We start from the raw sequence: 27833 nt of genomic DNA, 5'->3' as shown, positions 1-27833 counted from the left end.
ATGTTCTACATGGAATGAAATAACTAAAATTTAATTGCTGTTATTTAGACTGTGTTAAAAGTTATTTTTCCAATTTAGACACTATTTGAAAGTTCTAAACTATTTTTTGGTATATAAGTTAACTTTTCAAATGTCATTAGAATTATAGCATTTTCTTTTGCAATAAGAAATACTTATTTGGAATATATGGGGAGATGAATGTTAACTGAACTTATTGTGGTAATCATTTCCCAATATATACATATATCAAATCATTATGTTGTACACTTTGATACAATGTTACGCATCAATTATATATCAATAAAACTGGAAGGAATAAACCGCACATACTGTTATTCACTTACTCTGATATCCTACATGTCCTTATACAGTGAACGTCGTCACAAAGCTTCATAAGGCATTAGCACCACCGTAGGTTTAAAAAAAAATGCTCATTTATACTTCAGCTGCCGGATTGAATTATAAATCCTCCCAGTTTCATCTGGAAGCATCTCTGTTTTTGAAAGTGATTATTCACACTACAGCAGCAACTCTGAATGTGAGGCCATGTGCTGATAACTGACACTGGTAGGATGATGAGATTTGATGGTCATCTATCTTTGTAATCGTGTGATGATTGCTTCCACACAAGTACATGGATGCCAGAAATGATACTGAAGTAGGCATTCGGCTCCCTGGCTTTATGAAGAGTAAGGCCAAAGCTAAATGACAGATGTTGAATGGAGAGTAAAGCCAACTCATCTCCTGTGGCTCTCAGGGAGAATTGCTACTCAGCCTTTAGTTTGTTTCTTTGTATATTTGTTATTTAAAAGGTGTTTCCATGTTGTATATTCTTTGTTTACTCAAACACTACGCGTATAGCAGCCTTTTCTGTCTTTATTCTGTTTCCTCCCCTGACATGCTTTTCTTCTGTTCTCTTCTTTGCCCATTGGAGACTTATTCCTGTTCTTCCTTGATACTTTTCGAAAGGAGAGTCTGTGCCTTTATAATCTTTGGAACTCGGAAGTGTTTTGCTTAGAGCTTTATACTTCATCAATATTTAAGAAGACTTTGAATCAAAAGTACATACTTGTTTTTAAACACAGCAAGTAATTGTACCACAATTAAGATCTGATTTTCTTGTCTGATGAGGCTACAGATGGATCTCAGTTCTAACTGAGGCCATTAGAAGTATAATATTCATTTTTGAGACTAAGAAAAACACATAGCTGAAATGTCCTTTGTTACTTAGTTCTAACCACTTTGTGATGTTTCAAACTTGTTCCTTGATGTTCCAGGTCCTGCTTCTGCTATAAACTCCTATGTTTCTAGTTTGTTTCCTTATTGACTGGGTGTTTTTTAAATTCTAGTGAAGGGAAGAGGGAGGCAGTTGATTATCTAGTTGCACTATCCACCCCATCTGTTTCCTGTACATGACAGCAGTTTCCACTTGTGCCTTTGCCCAGGGAGTCCAAAGCACTATGCAGATGCTGCTCCTGGTTCTTTCAATGAGAAGAACTCTCTTTATATAGATATCTTTACTTTTTCAGGCCACAAGCTTGCTATTAATATATGCTCTTGTCACTTTAATACCCAAAGTGACTTTTCTGATCTGAAGAGTAGGTGGCACACTTTGCAAGGTGTCATGAGAACCAGTGCCTTCCTGTGGGGGATTAGGACTGTCTGTTCTGGAAAGGTGCCCTAACAAGAGGTAAACCTTCAAAAAATCAGTCTAACTACTCTGTGGAAAATGCTAATGGGAAGAAATGAGACTAATGAGGAACCTGGGCAGTTGTCTTAGTTGAGAGAGAGACAATAGTGACTTGGACCCATGTGGGGACAGTGGAGAGATGGAGAGGAGTGAAGGATTCAGATCGTCTTCAGGAGGCAGATTATAGGTCTTGACAGAATGGACACGGGGTGTGAAAGAGAGGAATGGAGACTGAATCCTAGATTTTTGGCTTAAGTAAATGGGGTGGATAGAGGTGACTAACCGAGTGGGAGAAGCCTCGAGATGAAGATAATAAGCCTGTAAAAGGACTTCTTTCTTTAGTCATCACCACTTCAGCCTTTTTCTAGACACTTTATTTGCTTGCCTCTCTCTGTCTACGTAGAATTTTAGCCTTTGAATTCTAGGGCAAGGAAGAATAAGAAGTAGTTTGTGCCACTTGGGATCAAAGAACCACTGGCATGTACTTTTCTGGGAAGAACATTTTTCTCATGTCTTCATGAGTTGTCAAACCCATTAAAGTTTAAAAAAAAATACAAGTCTTGTGGTACTTAATAAGTGGGTTGTCTCAATAACAAGTAAGTGACATTAGCTTGGAAGGATTTATTTTTCAAATAATTATAATGATTTTTACTCAAAATTTGTTATTTGGGAGTTTACCATTAAACTCTTTAATGTGTTTCAAGGTTTTCCTTTTATTTATCTTTTTATGTTAACATAATACCTTTTTATTTCTCCTTTTTTAATTTTTAGATTTTAAATTTCTTTAAAGCTGGGCTATTCTTCCTTAACTCTCAAGGATAATTACTGCTTGTCTTGTGATCGTGTAAGCTTAATACAGTAGGGTGAGAGAAACAAGTGCCTGTGGATTAATTTATTCAGTTTGTTATCTGCATTCAGAATTCCTCAGGACAACTCCTCTTGCCTTCCCAGTGCCAGATGCTGATTTCAACAGCACCTGATTTGCTTTTCATAAGTAAAGAAAAGAGCTTAAAAAAAAAAAGAAGCCCTGGCCCTGAAGAGTTCTGGAAAATGCCTTTTCCTTGTTATCCTGTGAGATTTATTTTTTGTGTGTGCTTCTTGTGTGCGCATAGCACTGACTGGATGATTTCCATTCCTAACTGCTGTGTGTTGTGGACAGTTCTAGGCTACCACATGAAGTTTGCATGAGGTGTGGATTATTTTCGCACCAACTTGCATGTGTCCTTGTATTTCTTTTGTTCTGTAGCATTCCCTTTGGTCTGCGGCCTAAGTCTAGTTTTCCTCTTTGGGAAGAAAAGGTTGACAGGAGAGGGAAGATAAAGCTTAGCAATTTTTTTTTTTTTTTTGGTTGGGGGGAAGGCCAGGTTTAACATTATTTCTGATTGAATTTATACACCACCCGCTGAAAATCAACAGCGGAAAAACTTACCCCATTTTAAAGCTAGACAAGAAAGCATGAACTGTGGTTGCAAACTCATTAGTGCTGATCATGAAACATTTTCAGGTGGCATTGGAGTTGTTAGTAATGACTTTTTAATAGATTCTGGGAATATTTGTACCAGAAATGCAGTTATTTCTGACTTTGTGAGAAGATAAATACACTATTTTCTTTTCATGGAGATCCATGTTTTTGGGTTTTATCAGTTGTAAAACACCCTCGGGTAGTAGAGGGGTATCTCAGCTTTCCAAGATGTCTTTCCTTTAGTATCCCATTATACATGTCCTTTAAAGGGGCCTCGACATTTTGTCACTAATTTCATGTTTCATGCTCTGTGCTGATTTACAGTTTTACCATCAGCTGTGTTTGGAATTTAATGAATGGGTTCCTTGTCTTCTCTCCCTTGTCCCGATTTCAAAACAAAACAGTAATTAGTAATAAGCTTTTACTTGGGCCCTCAGAGGAGATTTATGTAGTGACTGAATTGAAGCAGTGTTTGCAGCTTCTGGACAGTGGTGGAAGCGCTGTTCCTTTCACAGTGTCAGGTATGGCCCACACTGTGCCTCTGTCTCCTTCCCTTCCTTCAGCGAAGATGTTGGCCCTCCTGGTTCGGGGCTTAGACTTGCCCAGACAGCCATCCTGAAAATGATTCAGAGGCACTGAGGGAGTCTTACCTCAGAATCCTAATTCCATTTCTCCTGCCTGTCTTCCTTCTGTTTGAGCCCTTCTAAAAGGTGCAAGTCAGTCCTGCCTGGGTTTGCATCTGAGTTCTTGCGTGTTAGTTGTGTGACCGTAGGCAACATACTTAACCTTTTTAGGCCTCAACTCTCAAATGTAAAATTGAAACTGCTAATGACCGCCTTGAGGTTTGGTGAGGCCCAGTTGTACATGTATGTGTCAAGGGGTTTGTGCCTAACACTTGTAGGTGCTCCCAAAGAGCTAGAATGTGGCCAGTACAGGAGCTACTGTGTTCCTCTATGATCTCATCTTCTCCCCCGTCTGGAGGTGACCACTGTCTTGAGTTCTTTGTTCAGCATTTCCTTGCTTCTTAACATAAGTGTATCTGTAAACAGCCTGTGTTTAGCTTTGCCCATTTGGGCTCTGAAATGGTATCTTACTATATATAGGGTGGGCAAACATCGGTTTACAGTTATGAGTACATGAAACAGTATAAACTATTCTTGTATTATTATTTATTAATTATTGTATTGTTTTCTTTATGAACAACTATAAACCTACTTCTGTCCCACCCTATGTAGTCTCTAATAAGAGTGCTTCATTTCACCCAGGGGAGTGTAGCGCTCTTGGCTCTTTACTCAGCGTTTGCTGATGAGGGTGAGTGTAGGGTTGCAGTTCTTTTCTGTGGGATTTGGCTGGAGTAGAGTAGAGTGACTTATCTAAAATGTTTTTGTCTTTCTAGGCTTCCCTCTCACTGACCCTTTAGTTAGAGAGAGCAGGCTTTTTTTTTTTTCTTTCTAGTACTGGATCAGAAGTAGGGATAACATTATGTGAATCCAATAAGGAAATAAATTGAGGGTAATGGAGCCAGATTTACTGCTCTTACAGGAAAGGGAGAGGTGAAAACGGGAGTGAGCCCTGTGGTGTCGTGTGGGAGGTCAGGGTTTCTGTATGAGCGCATGGTTTATGGTATACCTAGATATAGAAGGAAATAAAGAATAAAGTGTGTGTGCCTATATGTGTGTGTTTCTATTCACTCAGACGACAGGAACAGTCGGAACCCAGATGCAATAAGCACACTCAGATCTTGGTTTCTAAATACCATTTTTTTTTTCTCATTAACATGGTAGAAATAATCAGACTAGAAAACTCATCACTTTGGCAACTATCATAGAATAATTAATTTGGCCAACAATTATCAATGGACACGAAAAGTGTTGAGCGGAAGGATATTGAGAAGTAGGATATTTATGTAGTCTAAAAGTATCACTTTGCAGAAAACATACTGAATTATAAAGGGAAGAAGAATAACTTGACAGTGGGGGAATATGGCAGAGATTACCTTAATCAAGGGATGTTAGTTCACATTGCCAGTCAGGGAAAAAATTGAAATGGCGTACCACCTGATAGGATACAATGAGAAGAGCTCCTTTGTGCTATTCATGCTGAAAATTCATTATTAGAGTTGTTTATAAGAAAGTATCAGCCAAGCTTTAATTAAAGAACATTCTAAAAACTTGCCTGGAATCTTCAAAATGGTCAAGGTCTGAAAGTCCAGGAAAATCTAAGGAATTCTGGATTGAAATAGACTGATGAGATATGAATACTAAGTGCAGTGGGAGATTCTGGATTGGGTCCTCTTACAAAAATGGACATTATTCGTGGTTGGCTCAGTGGTAGAGCGTAGGCCCGGCATGTGGATGTCCTGGGTTTGATTCCCAGTCACGGCACATAGGAGAAGTGCCCATCTGCATCTCCACCCTTCCCCCTCTCCTTTCTTTCTATTTCTCTGTTTCCCTTCTGCAGCCAAGGCTCCATTGGAGCAAAGTTGGCCCAGGCGCTGAGGATGGCTCCATGGCCTCTGCTTCAGGCACTAGAATGGCTCTGATGCAATGGAGCAGTGCCCCAAATGGGCAGAGCATCGCCCCCTGGTGGGCATGCCGGGTGGATCCCAGTCAGGTGCATGCGGGAGTCTGTCTCTCTACCTCCCCACTTCTAACTTCAGAAAAATACAAAAAATAAAAATAAAAATGAACATTATTGGGATGATTGGAGAAAGTCCATTGTGGTCTGTGGATTAGATGATGGTACTATATTAGCATTAATTTCTGGATTTTTATGGTCATAATTATTGTAGTTTGTAGGAGAGAGTCCTTGTGTATAGAAGTTACTCAGTAAACTCTCTAGGGGTGATAGAGCATGATGTTAACTACTTACTTTCAACTGATTCAGGGAAATCAACTTATTTGTGCTCATCTGGCAACTTCTTTGTTTTTATAGGTTGGTTTGAGATTATTAAACAAAACCCTTTGTCTGTTAGTTGATTTAGTAGCTGAAAGTCATTTGCTTATCAAGCAAACCATTTGTAAGGTTTAAGGGGTTTGCTTCTCTTTGCTGTCTTGACTTGCATCTGCCCTGTCAGTGTGGCTTCCTGGTACATCTTGATTGTCATTTGGTGTTCTGCTTTTAGCTATTTCTCATCACCTCATTAATACATTCTTTCCCCCTGCCCATTCTTTATATCTCATTACCCATGTTTTGCTTTTGTGACAAGCTGCTTCTTTCAATGGGAAGTATGGTTTACAAAAGTGTGGCATTTCACTGTTTCAATTCTGTGATAATGCTGCATCTCATTTTACCTTACTTTGCTATGCTAGTCTTTTCTCCTCATTTCAATGGAGCTGTTTAAGCTTCCTTTCTGTTTTTGCCACCTCAGACCTGTGCCTACCTCGGAACTGAGCATGTTTCAGTAGGCTTTTTTTTTCTCTTTGTTCCTTTACTTTGATTTTTAGATTCAATTATTTGTTGTTAGATATGTATTTATTGCCGTTTTATTGTTTTTATCTTTTATCTTTCTCTTCTCAAAGAAAACCCTTAAACATTACATATAATGTTGGCTTCATGGTGATGAACTCTAGTATTTTCTTGTCTGGAAATCTCTTATCTGTTCTTTGATTCTACATGATAGCTTTGCTGGGTAGAGTGAGTAATCTTGGTTGTAGGTCCTTGCTTTTCATCACTTTATTTCTTGCCAGTCCCTTCTGGCTTGCAAAGTTTCTGCTGAGAAATTAGCTGCCAGTTTTATTGGAGATCCCTTGTTGGTAACCCACTGCTTTTCTCTTGCTGCTTTTAAGAATCTCTCTTCGTCTTTAACCTTTCGTATTTTAATTGTGATGTGTCTTGGTGTGGGCCTCCTTGGACTCATCTTGTTTGGGAGTCTGCGCTTTTGGGACTTATATGTCTATTTCCTTCACCAAGTTAGGGATGTTTTCTGTATTATTTTTTCAAATAAGTGTTCAGTTTCTGCTCTCTCTCCTCTCCTTCAGGCATCCTCATGATGCAGATGTTGGGACAATTGAAGTTGTTTCAGACGCTCCTTACACTGTCCTCATTTGTTTGGACTCTTTTTTCATTTTGCTATTCTGATTGGGTGCTGTTTTTCTTCCTTATATTCCAAAGCACTGCTTTGATTCTCAGTTTCATTTCCTGTTCTGTAGATCCCCTGACTGGTCCTTCTTTATGCTTTTGAGGTCCTCACTAAGTTTACTGAGCATCCTTATAATTAGTGTTTTGAATTCTGAATCGAGTAGACTGCTTGTCTCCATGTTGTTTAGTTCTTTTTCTAGAGTTGTGTTTTGTTCTTTCACTTGGGGTATGTTTTTTTGTCTCTTTACTTTGGCAGCCTCCCTGTGTTTGTTTCCATGCATTAGGTAGAGCTGCCTTGTCCCCCAGGCTTGACAGGGTGGCCTGATGTAGTAGGTGTTCTGTAGGGGCCGACGGCATAGTCTCCCCAGTCACCCAAGCTGGGCACTTGAGGTTCACCCCCTATGTGGGCAGTGCACACCCTCCTCTTGTAGTTAAACCTTGATTGTTGTTGGCATGTCAGTGGGAGGGAGTTACTCCCAGGCTGACCAGCTGCAGACGGGCTGCAACCTCTGACCGCTGTGGAGATTCAGCTGTGCAGGGGCCCACCCCACAGAGCAGGAATTAGTTCAGTGGGGCTCTTGTGCCCACTGTTCTGCCCCTTGAGTATGTCACTTGTGGAGGTGGTTGGTGGTGCTTGGTTGTGGTCTGAAGCTGTCCACTGGGTGCGCTATCTCTGGGGCTTCCTGGGGGGGTGCAGGCCAAGGTCAGCCACCACCTGGGTTCTGCCCAGGGCCACCCAGCTTGAGCTACACAGTGAATTGCAGATGGCTGCTGCTTGCGCTGGGCTTAGAAGTGCTCAGAAGAGGCCAGGCTGCGAACCAAGGCCAGCTGCTACTAGTTCTGGGCCTGGGGACACTTAGCGAGAGGTATGGGGCACAGTGAATCCAGATGCTGTTTGTTTGAGAGATGTTAGGAAATCTCTCAAGAGGCTTTTAGTCAAGTGTTGGGCTGGTTGATTGCTATCTTAGAATTTAGAGTTTTCAGAAAGTATTAGCACGTCAGGGAAATGTGGTAGACAGAGTGGTAAATGTGAGTCTGTACTAATTCATACTCTGGTCAGCTTATGCCTGTGTTTATGCATGGTTAGCCTCCAAGGGTTTAGGACGGAGCATATTAGAACCAGGCTGATCCTAATCTAGAAACCTGTGTGATGCGGAATGGTGGAGAGAAGGTCTTCCTCATCAGCCCTCTCTCTCAGAGTACATCAGATGTCAGTTGTCTGTTTGGTAGAATCTACCTTTACCCTTCGGTACAGAAAGTCACGGTAAAGGTCTTGAACTGCCCCCACCCCCGCTCCTTACGTTCTTCTCTATGGTAGAACCATCAGAGGCTTGTTTTTCTGAAACAGTGTGAAGGACAAACTTCTCTTGAGCAGTTATACTAATTTTCATGTTTCTCAGAAGGATCAGGGAATGAAGCTTTTAAAAATCTCGAGCAGCAGTTCCATTGCACTTAGAATACACCCCCACACACCGGCTTTTCTTCAGTATTTTATTTCATTTTTTCTCACTGCTTTTACAGTGTAGGTGGCCTTCTCCGGATTGCCTTTGACAGGAAATTGAGCAACCTTTCTTTTTGGAACAGAGTATATTTTACTGGTGAGAGTGAAAAAAATATTAAGTGTTTATGTTTGAAATTTTATGATGAGTTTTGATTTAAAGACCAATTTAAATCTAGAAAAATGGAAGTAGAGGTTAAATTTCATATTGTGCACTAATATTTCTCAACCTTCTTAGTAATTTTTGGGCCTTCCCTTTTTTTTTTTTTTTTTTGGTAGAAAAGGGGAAGGTCTGAAGGCCCCAATGTTACTTGGCTTCGTAAAGCAAAAATGCCTTTTTTTTTTTTTTTTTTAAGCCATTGATGGATGTTAAGAAGTTGTGTTTGACCAAGTCATTATTTTTCTGGCTTTTGTATGATGCTGCCTTCCCCAGTTGTCTTCTGTCTGTGTGGAGGTGGGGTGGCTCTACACTGCTTTAACACACACCTTGAATCTAGAGTGTACGTTAGCCTGCCTTTGGAAAAGCACACCATTCAATATAATGATTAGGCCAGTATGCAGGGCCCTGAGCCTGGCCAGGAGCCCCAGATCGGAACCCTGCCTCTGCCACACATTCTTTCTGGACTGCCCAGACCTCCAGTGCTTTGGGATATGAATATCATCTTACCTACCGCCCACCATCCGCCCAGGTGCTTCTCTGCCTGGCGTGCTTGTGCTTGAGTTTGATTTGGGTAGTTCCTTTATAGCACTGGGGGTTCCGAGGAAGAAATCAGTCTATAATTAGAATATAAACCCGTATGCCACCTCATGAAAATGTTTCCCAGTGGAATGGAATAATTGTGATGGAATCTTTCTAAGTGTGTTTAGAAATCATACCCTTTCATTTGAGTTTAAAATTTGCATGTTTGTTCATGTACCTAAGTGGATTACTAGTATAAATCAGCTCTTAGGTATGTTTTATGTATGTAATTAGCAAGTTATGATATAGTAGGCAGTTAGACAGACATGATTAGAGTAGGAATGATAGACTAGGTGCAGAAGGCCAACAAGAGTGGAAAGCCCTGAGTGCCTAGCAATGGGCAAAACTGGGAAAGTAAATGTAGGGAGGGACTTCCTCAAGTATATCGCTGGACATACAGTTCAGACACTTCCCTGATGTTTTCTCCCCTGGCATATTGCTAGTCATGTAGTCGACCCTGTTAGAGGAGGAACAGGGGGCTGGAGAAGAGCTTCGCGTGACTCCTGTACAAGCCCTTGCATGACCACTCCCTTAAACATAAGCTCCCTGGACAATGGGATTCTGGCCTGAATCAAATAATTTTGTCCACAGAGATAGACTTTTTTTCCAAGTAGAGATAACATTTAGGCCTCAGGTGTATTTCAGTTCCAGGCCCAGAAAAGCAGCAAAACCAGACAAAGTCATGCCATGGCTGACATCTGGACCAGCTGCAGTCACTAGTGCAGCCCTACCCTAACATTGACCAGTCAGTAGAGACCATGACCCTGAAAAGACACACATGGAAAGCTGATGAATATTTTGTTGAGATTCTCTTCAGAGACAATTCCCAAAATCCCCATGTTGGAAAACCAGATAAAACCCCTTAAGACAAAGGACCTAGTGTGCTTGTACACTCTATCGAGCGTGTCCTCACTTTCCTCACCCTCTTCTTCCCTCAGGCGCGCCCTCTCTCTCATGCGGTGCCTTTCCGCCCCCATTCTTTCCTCGAGGTGTGTACCCTTACTTCCTTTCTCCTAAGCTCCAAGGACCCTTCTTTGCCTCTGAACTTGTTTCCTGAATCCATGCAGCCCAGCTGGCTCACTTCTTTTACCTCTGTGACTTTCTAAATAAACATTCACTTGTATTTGCATAATTGGCTCTGAATTCTTAGCCAAACTCAAGGACTCAGATCTAACTTTTCTGGTAACATCTGGTGCTGTTCGCTGTTAACAGTTATAGCTCATTAATTTCGATTAACTAAACAAAGTATATACTTCAATTGTTACAAGTTTCTTAAATTTTTTTTTTTTTGTATTTTTTGGAAGTTGGAAACGGGGAGGCAGTCAGACAGACTCCCGCATGTGCCCGACCGGGATCCACCTGGCATGCCCACCAGGGGGCAATGCTCCGCCCATCTGGGGCATTGCTCTGTTGCAACCAGGGCCATTCTAGCGCCTGAGGCAGAGGCCATAGAGCCATCCTCAGCGCCCGGGCCAACTTTGCTCCAATGGAGCCTTGGCTGCGGGAGGGGAAGAGAGAGACAGAGAAGAAAGAGAGGGGGAGGGGTGGAGAAGCAGATGGGCGCTTCTCCTGTGTGCCCTGGCCAGAAATCGAACCCAGAACTCCTGCACGCCAGGCCAACACTCTACCACTGAGCCAACCGGCCAGGGCTAGAAGTTTCTTGACTCATTCTGTTTGTGTAACCGGTAGGCCAATTATGTAAAAAATAAAAAAATGCAAGTTTTATTATCTGGGATATTAACTCAGAATATCATTTATAGGTTCCTTTTCCTCAAAGTTTTCTTAAGCTTTGAAATACCTTTATATTTGGCTGAATAAAAGATGGGAGTCCTGATATCCAAGGTGAGAGGGTGGGAAGAGGAACTTTTCTTCTTGTCCTTAACAGGAATTGGGAATATTTGTGAGACTGAGTTCTGGTTCTTCCTACTCTTAGCTTCTGTTTAATGTTTGGGGACAGGGTTTGGGAGTTAATGAAGTTTGAAATACTGTTCTATTTCAGCAAAAATTAAAAATGGTTTCTTGAAAGCTCCTTTGGACATGTATAGTCTGATTTATTTTAAAATTTTCAGAGTAGGCACATAAAAGAATACATATCTGTGTCCAATGTTAATAATTAACTATTATATATATTTATTTAATTAACAATAAGCTTAAAGCCACAGGAAATGGTCATGGTGGTAGTGGGACTTACAAATCTATCTGAAGTGACCCATGTGAAAATGCAGAATTTCTAAATAATCAGAATGGTAGGTTACTTTGGAACAGAGTTTCTCAACCTTGCAATTCTTGACATTTTGGGTGAGACAAATCTTTGTTATGGGTGCTATGCTGTGCCTTGTAGGTTGTGGGGTGCTATGCTGTGCCTTGTAGGTTGTGGGGTGTTGTGCTGTGCCTTGCAGGGCTGGCAGCACTCCTGGCATCTACCCACTAAATGCCAGTAGCATATCCCCTCCCTCTGATGTAACAACCAGAAATTTCTAGATACAGTTATATGTTTTTCAAACTTTGAAAATAACCTTGTTATACTAAAGTTTATAATTATTTTAATCTAGGTTTTGAAAAAATACCTCAAGTTGGACTCAAGCCGGATTTACTACTTTGAAGTGAAAATGGGTGAGTTGGTGGATGAGTCACAAGGTCATGTTGGGGGAAGGGAATGTCACTCAAATGTTCATTCTCAGAAGACCTGCTGCTTAATCTCAAAGTTTTGATTTAGCATATGAGGATTCTATATGTTTCTCCATTGATTTTTCTTCCTTCGGAGGCAGAAATGAACACAGAGAAGGGGGTCAACTCCTGTGCAATTATTCATTGTCATCTTTATAGATAAAATATTTCAGATATTTTTCTGACTACTGAAATTAATGTTATGAAGATTTTTGTTCATTCTTATGTTTCTACTCCATTGTAAATGCATTTCAAAAAATCTTCTATGTATTCCTCAAAAATAGATGGGAGTTTATACCTCAACCCATGTGCTAAGTAAGAATCTTGTTAACCCTGATACATTAGTATATAATCTAGAATACTAAGTTTATCCTGAAAAATTGAGAGATGGTTGGATGATCAGTTTGAGTGACATTTACATTTGATCTTGTAGTGATTGCATGTGGGTACTGCTAGGTAGAAACCCAGTTCTGTCCTAGGCCTATCCTAATGTTTCAGTCCACACTCAGATATTTAATCAGTTGTAAATGGGTATTCTCACTGAGAAAAATAACAGCTTACTTTGATTGAAAGAGATTTTTTTAATAGGCTGAAAATGCTGTAATATGCTAAACTCGTAAATTCAGATAAAGACAAGTGGTTTGGGGTTGAGTATATTTCTTTGGTTTTCTTCCTTTGTCCTTAACGTTCATCTTAACCAGATGCTGAAACAAAGGTCTTGGGATTCTCCTTATCTGCTGCTTTGTAGGAGCAGACGCCAGTTGCTTAAGTAGTCAGCTCTCCTGGATTGGCTGCATCATACCAAGGATGGTCAAGGTTATCTGAGCATCTTGCCTCCTTAGGCCTTTGTGCAGATCTTAGGGCTTCTTTCCTAAAGCCTGCTGGGTAATTAGAGCACTGCTTTCAAAGTGGCTTGCTATTTCTGACCTTCCCTGAATTTCAGTAAGAGAAATTGGGGAATGATTATCTCTGAAAATATTTTTAAACGACATTAAGACACTCTCCAGGGAGCGTTCATTTGATCATTCCCAGATTCATTCCTTTATTTGATAGAGGTGGATTCTAAGAAAGAATTTTAGATCTCTGTAATTTTTATCCATAAAGAACCCACATTTTTTTATTAGCCACACAAATGAAAACTGCCTTTGAGACTGTAGCGTCTTTGAAACCATCAAGAGTTCCTTGGCGATGAGCAAGCAGCCTGCAGGCATCTCCTGGAAGGCAGCTGTGTATCATCAGCTGCTTCCTGAAGAAAGAAGTGCATGTTGTTGAGCGCCCTCTGGTTTTCACCTCAATCTTGTACGCTGTTTTCAAGGTTGCTTTTTTTATCTTTCTCCTCTGGAAATTTGTATTGTGTAAAGATGTACACCTTCAATGCACTCTCTGTTTCATGGTGTTTTAAACACTTTTAAATAAATAACTGCTGGTTGAATGTGACAGTTTTTGGCACAAGCCTTAAGTTTTAGCTGTATTATGAGACCAAGCTTGTTTAAGCTTCGATGTCATAGCAGCTATATACCTTGTCTTTGTCTTTTGAATTAGTTGCTTAGTTTAAAACCTGAGAGCTTAAATGACTTTTTTTTTTAAATGGCAGTAGTATCTGCTGAGGCTAGTAGTGTGTACCTGTTAGGTGTGGTGGGAGAGTCTTCTCTTAGGCACTCATACTTGCTCAGGGCTACTCAGACAGCAGGTGGGGGAAGACATGATTGAACAACTGTCCAGACCTGCTGGCAGAATGACTCTTTCTTGGCCGCCCAAATGCATAGTGCTTCTTTACGAAGTGCTTACTACTTACGGGACACTTAAAACAACTCCTTTTCTCCAACGAAAACAAAAATCCAAAGTGACATACATACCCCCCTCCCGCTTTGTATTTTATATGCAGTTCTATGTGGATCTAATTAAGTCTATCATTCTTATATCTTTTTATTTGTTTTTTGAGTAGTATTGTTCCAGAATTATAAAATTGAATTAAGAAAGCACATTTTCCCTTTAAAATTTTTTAAAATTTCAATAGGCTTTGTAAATATCCAGTGAGAAACAGAGTGATGTTAATTGGTTATGATCTCTGACTAAATTATATGTTTTCAGCATTTTCTCAAGTATTACATTTTTGCTTTGGATTTTCCCTTTCTTATATAGATAATTACATACTCATAGGTGGATGAGATATTATTTAAATTTTTCAGTTATTTCAGTTTAGTTATTGCATCCCAGTGTTCAGATTTTAGTTGAGGAAATTTTAAAAACCTCTCCACTTTTGTTCTTGAAAAGAAAAGAAAAGAGAATAACATTGATCACATTTACTTAGACTAATAGTTTGCTGATGTAATACATAGAAGTAAAGACATATTTATGTGGTTTCATGGGAGGTTCCAACCATTTAGTAAGTGGAAAAATAAAGAGAAAAATGCATGTTAGTGCATTCTCCTAGACTTCACTTGCATTATATGTGGTGGTAGCAAGAAACCTAATAATCATAATGTCTTTCATTGGTCGTCCAGGCAATAGAATGACCATAGCAGATCAGAAACCTGGAAAGCACTTACTTCCTATTATCTGGGCTGCATCTCTTTTCTCCTCATTATTCTAACAAATTTATCTTTGTTAAAACATAAACAAAGAGGTCTTCACATTCAGCATGGTGTCCAGTGACAAGAACAATAGGTTAAATAATAACAAGACTTTGAATATATTAACTCTAAGAAGACTAGAACTCAAATGTTTACCTTAGTAGAACTTGTTAGATTTTTGGGGTCAACCTAAATTGAAGTCTTATGGTCCCTAAGGGTTCAAAATGGAGACAGCTTTTTAAGATAAATACTAGATGGAATTCTATGAACTAAATGCTAAGTTGATATGAAAATATTTAAAATTTAGCAAAAGGGGGATAGCAAAAGGGGGATTGCAGTTTCCTTTTATCTTTGGTCATGACTAATTTGACTTGAGTTTGGCATGCCTTGAAGTCACCCCAGAATTATTTCATTATGCTTATTTATTATGCAAAGCATTCTTTGGCCTTGCAAACATTTTTACCAGCCTGCAGAACTGTTATTATGACCCCTTCACATTTACTAGTGTCATTATATCCTTTTTCTCTTTGACAAGAACAATTTATTCTCACTGAAGTCTTATCTTGACATTCTTCAGAAATTTAGAGTGCAGCTGCCCACATCAAATAAGAGAATTGCCTCTTTCAAACTCATTCTAGCAGCAAAGAGACACATGGTGAAAGGAATGGAATTCAGTCGTCTTGGAGGAGTGCCTTATTTCTTAGCACATACCTAGTCATCTTTTCTGAGCCCAGAATTTGTATGGGTAGGAGTTTTATGATGCTTCCATGAGTCTTCAGGTTAAATAATGAATGCTTTCTGAAGAAATAGTGAATTGATTTTCTTTTCAGGGAGTCTCTCTTTTTTTTTTTTTGTCTGTAACTTAATTCAATAAATGATCCTTTACTACTAATAATGCCCCCCCCCCAGTTAGTTGGAAAATAAATGGTTTGAGAAATTGACTAGGTAACATTTGATGGGTATTGGTCTTTGTATAGGTCCCCATACAAAGACCAATACCTCTGGGCATATTCTAGACTTAAAGCTTTTATAGTTACAAGAAGTAAGATATTCTACTTTTGTTGCCTCTTGTTTCCTCCCTGTATTTATTAATGGAACAGTTAATTCAATTAAGTAAATAACACCTGTTATGTAGAGAGATCTTTTAGCTTAGGATAGCAGTACAAAAAGACATTCACTTTGTAATCAAGTTGTTTTTCTAGAGGGGGAGACAAGACATAATTACAAATTGTTATAATAAATTACCAAGTGTAATGAGCCCTGTAGTCAAAATAGAAGTAAAATGTATTGAGGTGTTTTTAGAGAGAGTTAAATCCATGGTGGTAGGCATGGAAAGAACCATCTTTCCATTCATCCACCCATCCATCCATCCATCCATCCATCCATCCATCCATCCATCCATTAAAAGAGGAACGTTTTCTTCTCCAAGTAACCAAAGTAATTCATATTTGTTGTATAAAATGTGGATGTTTCTAAAAGCACACCGATCAAAGTAAAAGTCACCCAGTTCCTACCAGATCACTCAGTCTACACTACTGAGAAATAACTGTCCCTGCTAGCATTTTTACTTTTTATTTGTGAGATTTTTCAAACATACACAAAATTAGAGAGGATAGTACAATGAGACCCTATGTGCCCATCATCTAGTTTTATATTACAGACATTTGTCATTCTTACTCCATCTGTCTTCATTTGCTTTGATTGACTGATTGATAGGAGTTTTAAAACACAGCCCAAATATATTATACCATTATACCATGTACCTATAAATACTTCAGTTAGTATTTTTAATAGATAATGACTTAAAAATTAGTCACAATATCAATACCTTAATGAAATTAATGATTATTCTTTAATGTTATTTTTCTAACTAGTCCTGTAGTCAATGTTCAGTTTTCTCCATTTTGTTAAAAATGTCATTTTACAGTTAGCTTGTTGGAATCAGGATCCAAGTAGAATTAACACATTGTATTCCTCTCTTTTAAGTCTTTCTTAATCTGTAATGTATCTCCTTCCCTCCCTTTGTTTTTTATGCAACTAATTGTAGAAGAAACTGGGTCATTTGTCTTTTAAGATTGCTAACATTTTAATAGTTTTACTTTTGTTCTTTTATGTAACCTTCTATATATTTTAAACACAAAAACGGGGTTTACTTTTTAGTGATATAATGATATTTACTCTTCTATAATTTTTATTTACTGTTAAGTCTTAAGGCATTATAGTTACTGAAAATGAAAGGAATGCATTTGATTGTATTTAAAGCACATCGTACATTAATGATATGTATTACAACAAATTCACCCCTCCGTCCATCCCTCCCTCCCTCCCTCCTTCCCTCTCTTCTTTTTTCACTCCAGCATCAGTTATGGATGGATATAATATTGGTGATACAATTCTCTGGCCTGAGAGTCCATTTTTTCGCCTGAGGAATGTACCTATAGATAGATGGTTGTGTAGAGACAGCCTGGTTGATGGTTTGCTGATAGGGTTGGAAACAGAAGAGGTAAATGATGCCCATCCAGACCCTGATTTTCTGGAGAGTCCACTACATGAAAGGGACCCACCTAATTATTGTTATCAGAATTTGACCTTTATTAAAGCTAAGTTTGCATTCTCACATGTGGTGACATCATCAATGTGGTGGGGAAGGATTGTTTTAGTATAGTGTTAACATAATTTTAACATTTCTATATTAGGTTCTCTTTCAGTTCTTGCCAAGTTTCTTGCCTAAGCAAAAGACTGTGTGCAGGATCATGCTAGTAATAATTAATTAACCAACTGAAGCCTCATGTGGCCATTTGAGTTGACAGTCTTCTTCTGTTCTTCATCAAAAACCTCCTCACTTCATTTGTGATGTTACAGTTGCCCCTGGTGTAGTTTGTCTTGTGCATTGGATTAGCTTTTAATTTAGCAGTGGCTGCAGAGATACCTTTATTTCACCTTATTCTTTAATACTAAGTGTTGGTCAAATAAGTTTGTAAAATATGACTTTTATGTTTGCTCACTTATATAAATAGTTTGCATTGGGGCCTAGGCAGTACCAGGTATATGTGATTTGTGAAATTGCAAATTACCTTCCTGCTTGGGAAGGGCCAATGTTTTGCTGATGTTTGCTGGAGCAGAGGTTTTTGCACAGCCCAGAAAGTTTTGAAAAGAAGAAGTGAGGAAAAAGAAGCCATGTTTTGCAGGGAGAGCAGAGAGAATGCAGAGTGCTGAAGAAGAAGCATGTTTGCAGGGAAAGAGAAGGTGTGCAGATGGGGAACCAGAGCTGAGGGGCTTTGGGAGCCCTACTGAGACTGGTGGGGCCTTTGATTCTAGGGGGAACCGGAGAAGATTCTCCTGGTTGTGGAACCGGAGAATGTGTCAGGGTTATGGGAGCTCTGAGTGAGGGAAAGGGAAGTGTTTTCCCTACGTGGTGCTTGTCGGCCTGTGCGAGACCTTAATAAAGGAATGGCCCACCAGTTTTTGGCTCCACTGCTTCTTTACTGTCTGCCCGAATCTAATGAGAACCTGCACCTGCATGGCCACGACGGCCGTGACTGCTGGCCATACACTAGGTCACTTAATAACCCTATAAAGTCCTTGTGATATGTTTTCAAAGTTAGTTTTTTTAATAGAAGTAATAAATGAGTCTATAAAGTTTTCTCTCCACTCTGTATACCCCCCCTTCCTGGTTTCCCCACTAGTTCTCCAGAGCAAACACTTTGTTGACTTGCTGTTTATAATATAAAAGTGTTGTATTTTTGTGTTTTGAAACTTTACAAAATTGGTATTACATTGAATAGCAGTAACTTTTTTTTTTATTCAGTGACATGTTTTGGATCTGCCTATGTTAGTTCGTGTAAATCTAGTTCATCCTTTCAAACTGCTGTATAGATTAGTCACAGGAATATTCTATAGTTGTTGTTTTTTTTAAAACCATTTTCTTATTGCTAAATTTCTAGGTTGTTTTTGATAGGTCTTCATTACAAATAAGACTTCAAAGAATAGTTTTGTCCTTGGCTCTATGCGCATGGCCATATATTTCTCTAAGCTGTTGTCTGGTCAGGGGATACGGTAATAGATAGTCCCAGATTGTTTTACCAGAGGGACTCGCATCAGCACTGGACAGTTTCTTCAGTTCCACATGTTCATCTAAAGAAACGGGATGGGCAGGGACTAAATTTGAAGGTCCAACTTGTTTATAAATAAGTAGACCTCATTAAATTCTAGTATTTGGTCCTGAAAATTTTCGTTAAGACTGGTTTCAGTTTTTGGACTACATTTTGTTACCAAATATGAATTTATTTATACATGGAGAATTCTGCAATGAAATCATTACAAATAAATTATGATAATGTCCACTGACCTTTTGTATAAAAGTAGCACCTCACTTGAAAATTTGTGCATTGGTGGTAAGTTGGATGTGAGTGAGGGTTGTCTTAATTGCTTCTGAGGTTTGGAAGGCCTCCTCAGTTAACTGCTCACCTCTGTTCTAATGGCTAAGGAATGTGTTGTTTATTCAGCGCAACACCCACCTCAGTGTGGACACCACAGGTAGAGGGAATACATAATTAAGTGAAAGCAGCTACTGGGCAGGAATAGGCACGATGCCTCCTATTCTTTCTCTTAAAGGACATCATTCTTCAACACAAAGATGGCATACACCATTTTCCTTTCCTTTGAATGCTTGTCATGAGGGGGACGACTGATATAGCTCCATAGTTTTTGATCTCTTAAGAATGTAAACATTATTCTCAATTGATTATGGTCAGGAGCTCTGATTTTTGAAATAGTCTTTATATGCTATTTTCTTCTCTACAAAAGTTATGCATATTTCTTTTAATTTCTAAAACCCTGTAACTAGAGGCCTCTTCAGGATTCTGAGCCTCACTCTTGTCCTCTGTCTGATGGGTGTCATGCAAGGTTGCCAATGTGCTGGGTGCCAGGCGGTGCCTCATTGGAAGGAAGCACAGGGCCAGATGCATCATTTAGTGCAACCTTCTATGACAGATGAGAAAACTGAGGTTAGGAGTGTGAAGTAACATAGTCAACCCTCTTTCAGTTTGTTTAACCTACTGAGATGATCTCTGCCACACGTCAGGTCACTGGTGGCTCCGCTTCCTGAGAAACCACAGGGGCGGCCTTCACACAGCTCGTTCCCTGCCTGGAATCTCCCTTTCTTCCCACCACCTGTCAGCGCCCTTATCATCCTTTGAAACACATTCAAGTTCATTTCCTCAGGAAGGCCTTGCTGGCTAATCCTACAGGTGGATATTATTTCATATCCCCATTTACCCAAGTATATCTTACACTGTAGACATTTGAACTTATTTATATATGTCTTAAAAAACTCTTCTCTGTCCCATTAGGATTTAGAAAGGTCCTGTACCATAAAATGCTGATTATTTAGGGAAAAGGAACATCATTAGAAGAAACCCATATTTGTTAGCAGTGCAATGTTTTCTCTGTGTTTTGAAAGAAAATGTTAGATGTCATGTAAAATTAAACTCTCAGTAAATATTGGACCATGTGTTTAGCATATTGTCTCCTATGTACAGACCTTTGTTCTGCTTTTTACAGTCACCTTTCAAGCCAGGAGGTCAGAGCTAAGGATTATGTTAAATAAATTGGAACAATACTCTCTACTGATGATTGATATCTTTACATATGGATGAGTATGCCTGCATCTCTCTCTGTGTTCTCCTCTTTTTCCTGTGTTATGAAAAGTAGTAAACAAAATAAAAATGTCAAGATAACTTGCAGAAGTTATGTGTGAGCTGACTAGTCCATAAAAGATCATATGAAAGCCAACTTTGAAACTTTTATAATTCTAAACATGAATGCATGCACAATTGAATGAATGTTCCATTGTACAGCATACACATTTTAGTGTAATTGCAAAGTAGAATTGAATAGAGAGCTGCTTATATATGGCATCCATGTGTAACCAGATGTTTTATGTTTTGTGTTAGGTTCTGCTGGTACGGTAATAGGTTGGGTGTATCACAGGTAGCTCCTTCCCCTATCTACACAGACAGATTTGTGTGTTGGTGTGTCTGTTTGTATGAAAGGACTGCAAGGTCTTAGTTTATATTTGGGGTGTGAAGAGAAAGAGATCTAATAGAATTTTAGACCGGCAAGGAGCCTTGGCTGTCATCTGTTCATTTTATAGATAAAAAATGGGTATTCACAGAGATCAAAAGGTTTGCCCAAGTTTTTATTACTTTATCACGCTGAGGCTCAGAGCTCTGAGTTTGTGGAGATGGAATGTCACTATTGATGCTTTTCTGAGAAACTGTGGTGTTTTCCTCCTCATTTGGGGACCTCAGAATATTTCCTAAGTTATTTGTCTTTTGTATTTTGAATACTTAGAACATTAAGTTATCAGTTGATGGGGTTTGAGGCTAGAATTTTTTCTTTGAAAATTCTTTAGCATGGTACCCTCAAGGTTTTTACTTTTCTGAGACATCATAGAAAACCAAATCTGTCTAAATTGGAGTTTTATTATTTTCTTATATTGAAAAATAAGTAATTTTTTGAAAAGCACTTTAATAATTTTTGTGTAAAACATTTTTGAAAATCCAAGGCAGTTTCACCTTTTCAAGTGTTGCCTTACGTTAATTATGCCTGACTTTTACTGTGAAGTCTCGGTCTTATCTTTATAGTCCCTGCAGCTCCTCGCCCAGAGCAGAATGGTTAGAAAGTTTAGTTGGATGGTAGTTTATCTGAACTGTCTCTCTCTGGTTTCCTACCCAAATCCTCAGTAAGAATCACTTCACCCTTCTCTGCTTCTTGCTTTTTTTTTTTTTTTTTTTTGTATTTTTCTGAAGTTGGAAACAGGGAGGCAGTCAGACAGACTCCCGCATGCGCCCGACCGGGATCCACCCGGCATGCCCACCAAGGGGCGATGCTCTGCCCACCTGGGGTGTCGCTCTGTTGCAACCAGAGCCATCCTCAGTGCCATGGCAAACTTTGCTCCAATGGAGCCTTGGCTGAGGGAGGGGAAGAGAGACAGAGAGGAAGGAGAGGGGGAGAGGTGGAGAAGCAGATGGGCGCTTCTCCTGTGTGCCCTGGCCGGGAATCTAACCCGGGACTCCTGCATGCCAGGCCAACGCTCTACCACTGAGCCAACTGGCCAGGGCCTCTGCCTCTCGCTTTTGTCTTTCATATCATTGGGAACTGAGGATTGAAGGAAACACCAAGAATTATTTGGATATTTGAAATACAAAATTTCTTACCGATTAAATAAATATTACATCACTGGGCCAGAACATATTTTCGGCTCTGGTTTGTTGAAGTCTTAACCACGTAGCAAATACAGGTTGGGGCAGAAGTAGGTTTACTGTTGTTTGTGTGTAAAATAATACAATGATTAATAAATGACACAAGAGTAAATTGTGTTTCTCTTACTCACAACTGTAAACCTACTTTTGCCCAAGTATAGGAGATGGGTATATTCTTGAGTATAGAGGTGAGTCAATATGACCCCTGCTTTATTTTATTTTATTTATTCATTTTAGAAAGGAGAGAGAGAGAGAGAGAAGAGAGAGAGAGACAGAGAGAGAGAAGGGGGAGGAGCAGGAAGCCTCAACTCCCATATGTGCCTTGACCAGGCAAGCCCAGGGTTTTGAACCGGCGACCTCAGCATTTCCAGGTCGACGCTTTATCCACTGTGCCAACACAGGTCAGGCCTGACCCCTGCTTTTAAAGACCTAAATCTAGTGGGTGAGGCAGATGTGTATTTGGGTGCAGTAGTGGAAGTATTAGAAGTGTTGAAGCAATAGATGTACCTTTGATGTTTCTCATTAGTGCTGTATGGAAGGATACAAATACCATGGACAGTGTAAGTTCAATCGCAAAGTAATTAGGGATTTTTCTTTTAAATTAAATTTTATGTTTTAAATAGCGAATAAATGCCCATAGGGTAAAATTCAGAGAGTTATATTGGAAACTAAACCGCATAGCTTTTCCTCAGAGTTCACTAGTTTTTCTGCTGTTATCCTTTACTTTTCCAGGATCCAATCCAGAAATGTCATATTGTATTTAGTATGTATGCTTTTTGAAATTTAATTTTATACAAATGGCAGCATACTGTACTATGCTTTCATTCTCTTTCATTCTAGTTTATGGTTGTACTTTTAGTATCTGGTTTTTTTTCTTCTAATTTTAATTGATTTTTAGAGAGAGAGAGGAAGGGGGAGATCATGTGCTTGTGCAAGAGAGAAACATTGGTGTGTTATTCTACTTATTTATGCCTTTATGATTGATTCTTATATCTGCCCTAACCAGGGATTGAATCCACAACCTTGGCATATGGGGACAGTGCTCTAACCAAATGAGCTGCCCGACCTAAGTCTGAACTTTACACTTAGATTCTGAATTTCCAAAAGAATATCCTGTTAATTTTACTGGAATTGTGATAAACTTACATATTACTTTAGATTTTCTTGAAAGCATTGGTCCTCTAGGAATTTGTTTGGTATATAGCTCAAATATTTCTTATATTTTGCTTTTTTAAAAAGTTTATTAGAAAGATTCATTACTGATGATATAAATAGCAGTTATATATAATCTCACCTTCCTAGCACTGTAAACTTTACTGTTTTCATATACTTCCTCCCATTTTCCCTACACTTTTGGTGATGCTAAGTCATGTTTTACAGTCTTTATTACTTCATGTTCTGTAATTAGCATAGTGCCATGCATACAGTAAGCAAATGTGTAGAAAACAAACCCATTCAGAGTACTGTGGGTTCCTCACTTGAAAGTGATTTGAGAGCACCTATTAAATGGAATGTGTGTGCACACATGCACCAGACCCTTCAGTTGTGTTACTCACCACCTACCCTAAGGAAAACGTGCATCTTATCAATCGGAGGCTCCATGGGCAGTGCCAGGTACGGCATATTACAGCATCTATTGTCACCCTTACCTTTAGCTCCTCTCCTTTTAGCCATCAAATTCTGCTGAAGTTGTGAAATCTTGTAGAACTAGGTCATAGCCCATGCTGAGCACTTTTAATTTGATTCTCCACCTTACCTTTTAGTTTTTCCTTAAAAAAAAAAGAAAAAGAACCTCTTCAGCATGATAATCCCTTAGATAAACATGTTAGAATCAGCTAAATATTTTTTTCTTTTCAAGCTTCTTAAATCATCACCCACAACCTCCCCCAGTTCTGATCATCTACCCTTCCCTGGTGAAAATCACCATCATTAGCCAGTGTTCCTGATTGCAGTATCCTTGATGAGTGCGTTGGGGACAGAAATACTCGGTCCCCTGTGGTCTTCCTCCTGTTCTCACTCCTGCTCAGTCAGCGTAATGAATCCTGTTCTTCACAAAGATAAGCTCAGCCCCACCCACTGTAGCCCTTTCATCCGTTGTTCATTCCTTTTGGGAGTACAGCCTCTTCATTCCTAGCCTGGATCTCAGATCTATCCCCCCTATATTTGAAGTCTTTATTTCTATACCAGGGGATTCCTTCATTAAGCAAACATTTTTGTGCACTGTGGTGGGGGGACATGATTGCTTTCACATCATAGAGACTTGAACCAAGATTGCATCAGAAAACGGTTTTATGCAGAGTCCTAGAAAAAAGTCTCCTTCATCGTCTCAACATTTTGTTGAAGGGAGAGAGGAGAGAACCGTTTGGTAACCTGGGAATAAGGGAAGCAGGGAGGTAGAACTGGACTGTTTAAACAACTAAGCAGCTATTGGATTGGTGCCTGGGGCTTGGGTCATGCTCTCCTGCGCTTCTTTCTGCAGTGTGCATGCCTCCCTTTTGGACCAGTTGGAAATCCGTGGGCTGGTTACTATGGGAATTGATGGGTGCTGCTGGCAGTGGGAGAAGGAAAGTTCCTGGAATTGATTCAGAAATCATAGAAGCACAGAGTTTTCTCCCTCCCTCTGGCTTCCCTGCCTACTGTTCTTTGCCTTGATTAATGAACTTGATATTTTAGCTTGACGAGAGCATTTCCAATCACTCATTACTGGGGTCCCAAGGAGAGGTGGAGCAGTCCCCTCCTAGGCGGACTTCACCGAGAGGAGGACAACACCAAGGATAACTAGCTTGCCCGATGCATATCTGTTGGAGCAATTGGCTCCTCAGGCTTTGGTGAATTCAGAATTAAATTAAAGCTTCTGGTTCTTTTTATACTGTCTGGGAGTGTGCTACAGGCCAGGAGAGGGGGAATTGGTATTTAATACCTGAATCACAGCCTTTCTCTCTTCTTCATGGTTGCCACCCCTACACAAGGGGGGGGGGGCGTGTTCCGTTTCTGTTAGAGGTTTGCTGATTCTGAAATATTGGAGACAGAAAACAGATGTTTTAATAAGATGATATCCACACTGGAAAATAGCAAGTTCAGAATATATTTTATAAGTCAACTTTCATTAATTTGATTAATCAAGGACTTTAAAAAGCCTTACCATAATATATGCTAGTTTATTTTTATAACTACTCATGAATATGGAATGTAAAGCACTGATTTATTTTTCTAAGAAAAATATTTGTCTTGAGGAGGGGAAAATATGAAAGGATGATGGACATTATAAAGTTTGACAGGACAGAAAGTTCCCCCCCTGATAGTTTTGGTTTCAGTTTACTGTTTTCTGTTGTTTCTGATTCTTTACCACTAATGAAAACCTTATTCAGTGAAAACTTTTTAAAAAAAAATTTATTTTGAGAGATTTTGTTAAGTTCCTTCCCTAGATATAAGACAGCTACTAGATCTATTCACACCCTGACTTTGGGGTCTCAGTGGTGATGAGTCACCTGGCAGAGCATCCTCCAATGGTGAAGTGTCTCATGATTTGGGTAATTCATTTCTAAAGCTGGAAAGAAAGGTCATCACCCACAGGCCTTGCCCTCCTCTAGCTTCTGATCAAGGAGGAAAGATGATGAAAAGAAAGTACAGGAAGAGTGTGTTGAGATGAACTGAGGCAGTGTGGTGGTGGCGCCTCCAAAGTTTAGTGACTTTAACCTCCGAGCCACCATAAAGTAGGAAGCATTGAGCGCCTGGAGCTGTTCTCCACCCCTGGTACTTAATAAGTCACAGCTATTATTGTTTGAACTGGATCTTAAAGATCGAGGAGCATTTTAGCCCTGGCCACGTTGTTTAGTTGTTTAGAGTGTTGTCCCTGTAGGCCAAGGTTGTGGGTTTGATCCCCTGTCAGGGCACCTACAAGAATCAATGAATGAATAAATAAGTGTATCAATAGATGGCTGTTTCTCTCTCTCTCTCTCTCTCTCTCTGTCTCTCTCTCCCTTCCTCTCTCTCTAAAATCAGTAAGTAAAAATTGAAAAAAAAAAGATCTAGGGGCATTTCAATAGCTGTCTTCCTTTTTATCAGCCTTAGAATCTCTCAATGTTCAGATTTTTACTGGTGTGCCTTGATTTATATCTATGGAGCACTTTAAACCTAAAGATACATTTTTTTTTTAAGATACAATCCCTCTGTTCTTTTTTTTTTTAATTTTTATTTATTCATTTTTAGAGTGGAGAGAGAGAGGCAGAGAGAGAGACAGAGAGAGAGGAGAGAGAGACAGAGAGAGAAGGGGGGAGGAGCTGGAAGCATCAACTCCCATATGCGCCTTGACCAGGCAAGCCCAGGGTTTTGAACCGGCGACCTCAGCATTTCCAGGTCGATGCTTTATCCACTGCGCCACCACAGGTCAGGCAAGATACATTTTTTTCAAGTGTATTTGTTCATCAGAGGGCCTGCAGTCTGCCAGGCAGTCTAGGCTTGGTTGTAAGGTGCTGTTAGAATGGGAGCATTGATGGAGGGGACAAGCCATGCCATGACAGAGGGAGGAAGGGCCACTGACCTGCGGATGGGCTAGGTGGGCCCAGGGGCCCGGTGCCCAGGCATGGGCATCGGGGTTCTTCACTGATCCCTTCCCTTTGTGACCCTGCTGTGCAATAGATGCAGCTCCTCCCAGGTGACCAGTGAGAGAGCTGAGAACCCATGGTGTTTCAGTTTCTTTCCCAAGCCAAGTCCAAGGTCAGACCATCTACAGTTGTTAGAATTGAGATTTAAACCCAGGGCAACAGATGTTGTTCAGAAGCCCTTAAATCAGGGGTAGTCAACCTTTTTATACCTACCGCCCACTTCTGTATCTCTGTTAGTAGTAAAAATTTCTAACTGCCCACCAGTTCCACAGTAATGGTGATTTATAAAGTAGGGAAGTAACTTTACTTTATAAAATTTATAAAGCAGAGTTACAGCAAGTTAAAGCATAGAATAATAATTACTTACCAAGTACTTTATGTCAGATTTTCGCTAAGTTTGGCAGAATCAATATTTATAAAACAACTTACTATAGTTATATCTATCTTTTTATTTATACTTTGGTTGCTCTGCTACCACCCACCATGAAAGCTGGAATACCCACTAGTGGGCAGTAGGGACCAGGTTGACTACCACTGCCTTAAATTTTGCAGAGAAGTTATTATCGTTCCTGTGTTATTCAGATTGAGGTTAGCAAGTTAAGTACCTTGCTCAAGGCCTAACTGGTACATGGCAGAGTTGAGATTTGAGTGATGTTTGTGTCTACAGCACATGCTCTTTCCACATGGAGAGACTCCCCCACCCCCCTGTGGACATTCGTCAGAGGAGGCACTAACAGAGACTCAAAGAGGCAGCCCTTAAATTAGGTGTAGTAGGGTAGAGAGAGTTATAAATACATGTCAGTGGGCACTTAATGCTGATGGAATCAGTGAGAAAATGCATGGAAAAAAGAAAATTAAGAATGTGCTGAGGTAAGAGAGAATAGTTCAGTTTGCCTGGAGTGGTGGCTTCTGTGGAAGAAATGAGTTGAAAATTGGGTTGAGCCTGACCTGTGATGGCGCAGTGGATAAAGTGTTGACCTGGAACACTGAGGTTGCCAGTTTGAAACCCTGGGCTTGCCTGGTCAAGGCACAAATGGGAGTTGATGCTTCCTGCTCCTCCCCTTTCTCTCTCTCTCTCTCTCCTCTTCTCTTTCTCTAAAAATGAATTAATTAAAATAAAGAAGTACAAAGTATTTAAAAAAAAAAGAAAATTGGGTTGAAACTGACCCGTCTAGGACTTGGAATGCCTAATTAAAGAATTTGGATCCTTTTTACAGAGATAGTATTGGGAAGTCATTGATCATTTTGGGATTGT

General features: G+C 39.7%; 1 protein-coding gene across 7 annotated transcripts in view; it reads left to right on the top strand.

Moving 5' to 3' along the window:
* The window catches only part of SIPA1L1 (signal induced proliferation associated 1 like 1), a 372985-nt gene that overhangs the window by 63607 nt on the left and 281545 nt on the right, over positions 1 to 27833 (top strand). For all 7 annotated transcript variants that reach the window (XM_066344442.1, XM_066344440.1, XM_066344435.1 and 4 more), the window contains one exon: positions 12022 to 12082. The gene's annotated coding sequence lies outside the window, so the exon portion shown is untranslated. The remainder of the gene's footprint in view (positions 1 to 12021; positions 12083 to 27833) is intronic.

This window comes from Saccopteryx leptura, chromosome 6 (genome assembly GCF_036850995.1).
Source record: "Saccopteryx leptura isolate mSacLep1 chromosome 6, mSacLep1_pri_phased_curated, whole genome shotgun sequence".
Taxonomy (NCBI): domain Eukaryota; kingdom Metazoa; phylum Chordata; class Mammalia; order Chiroptera; family Emballonuridae; genus Saccopteryx; species Saccopteryx leptura.
This window is presented reverse-complemented; position numbering and strand designations above follow the sequence as displayed.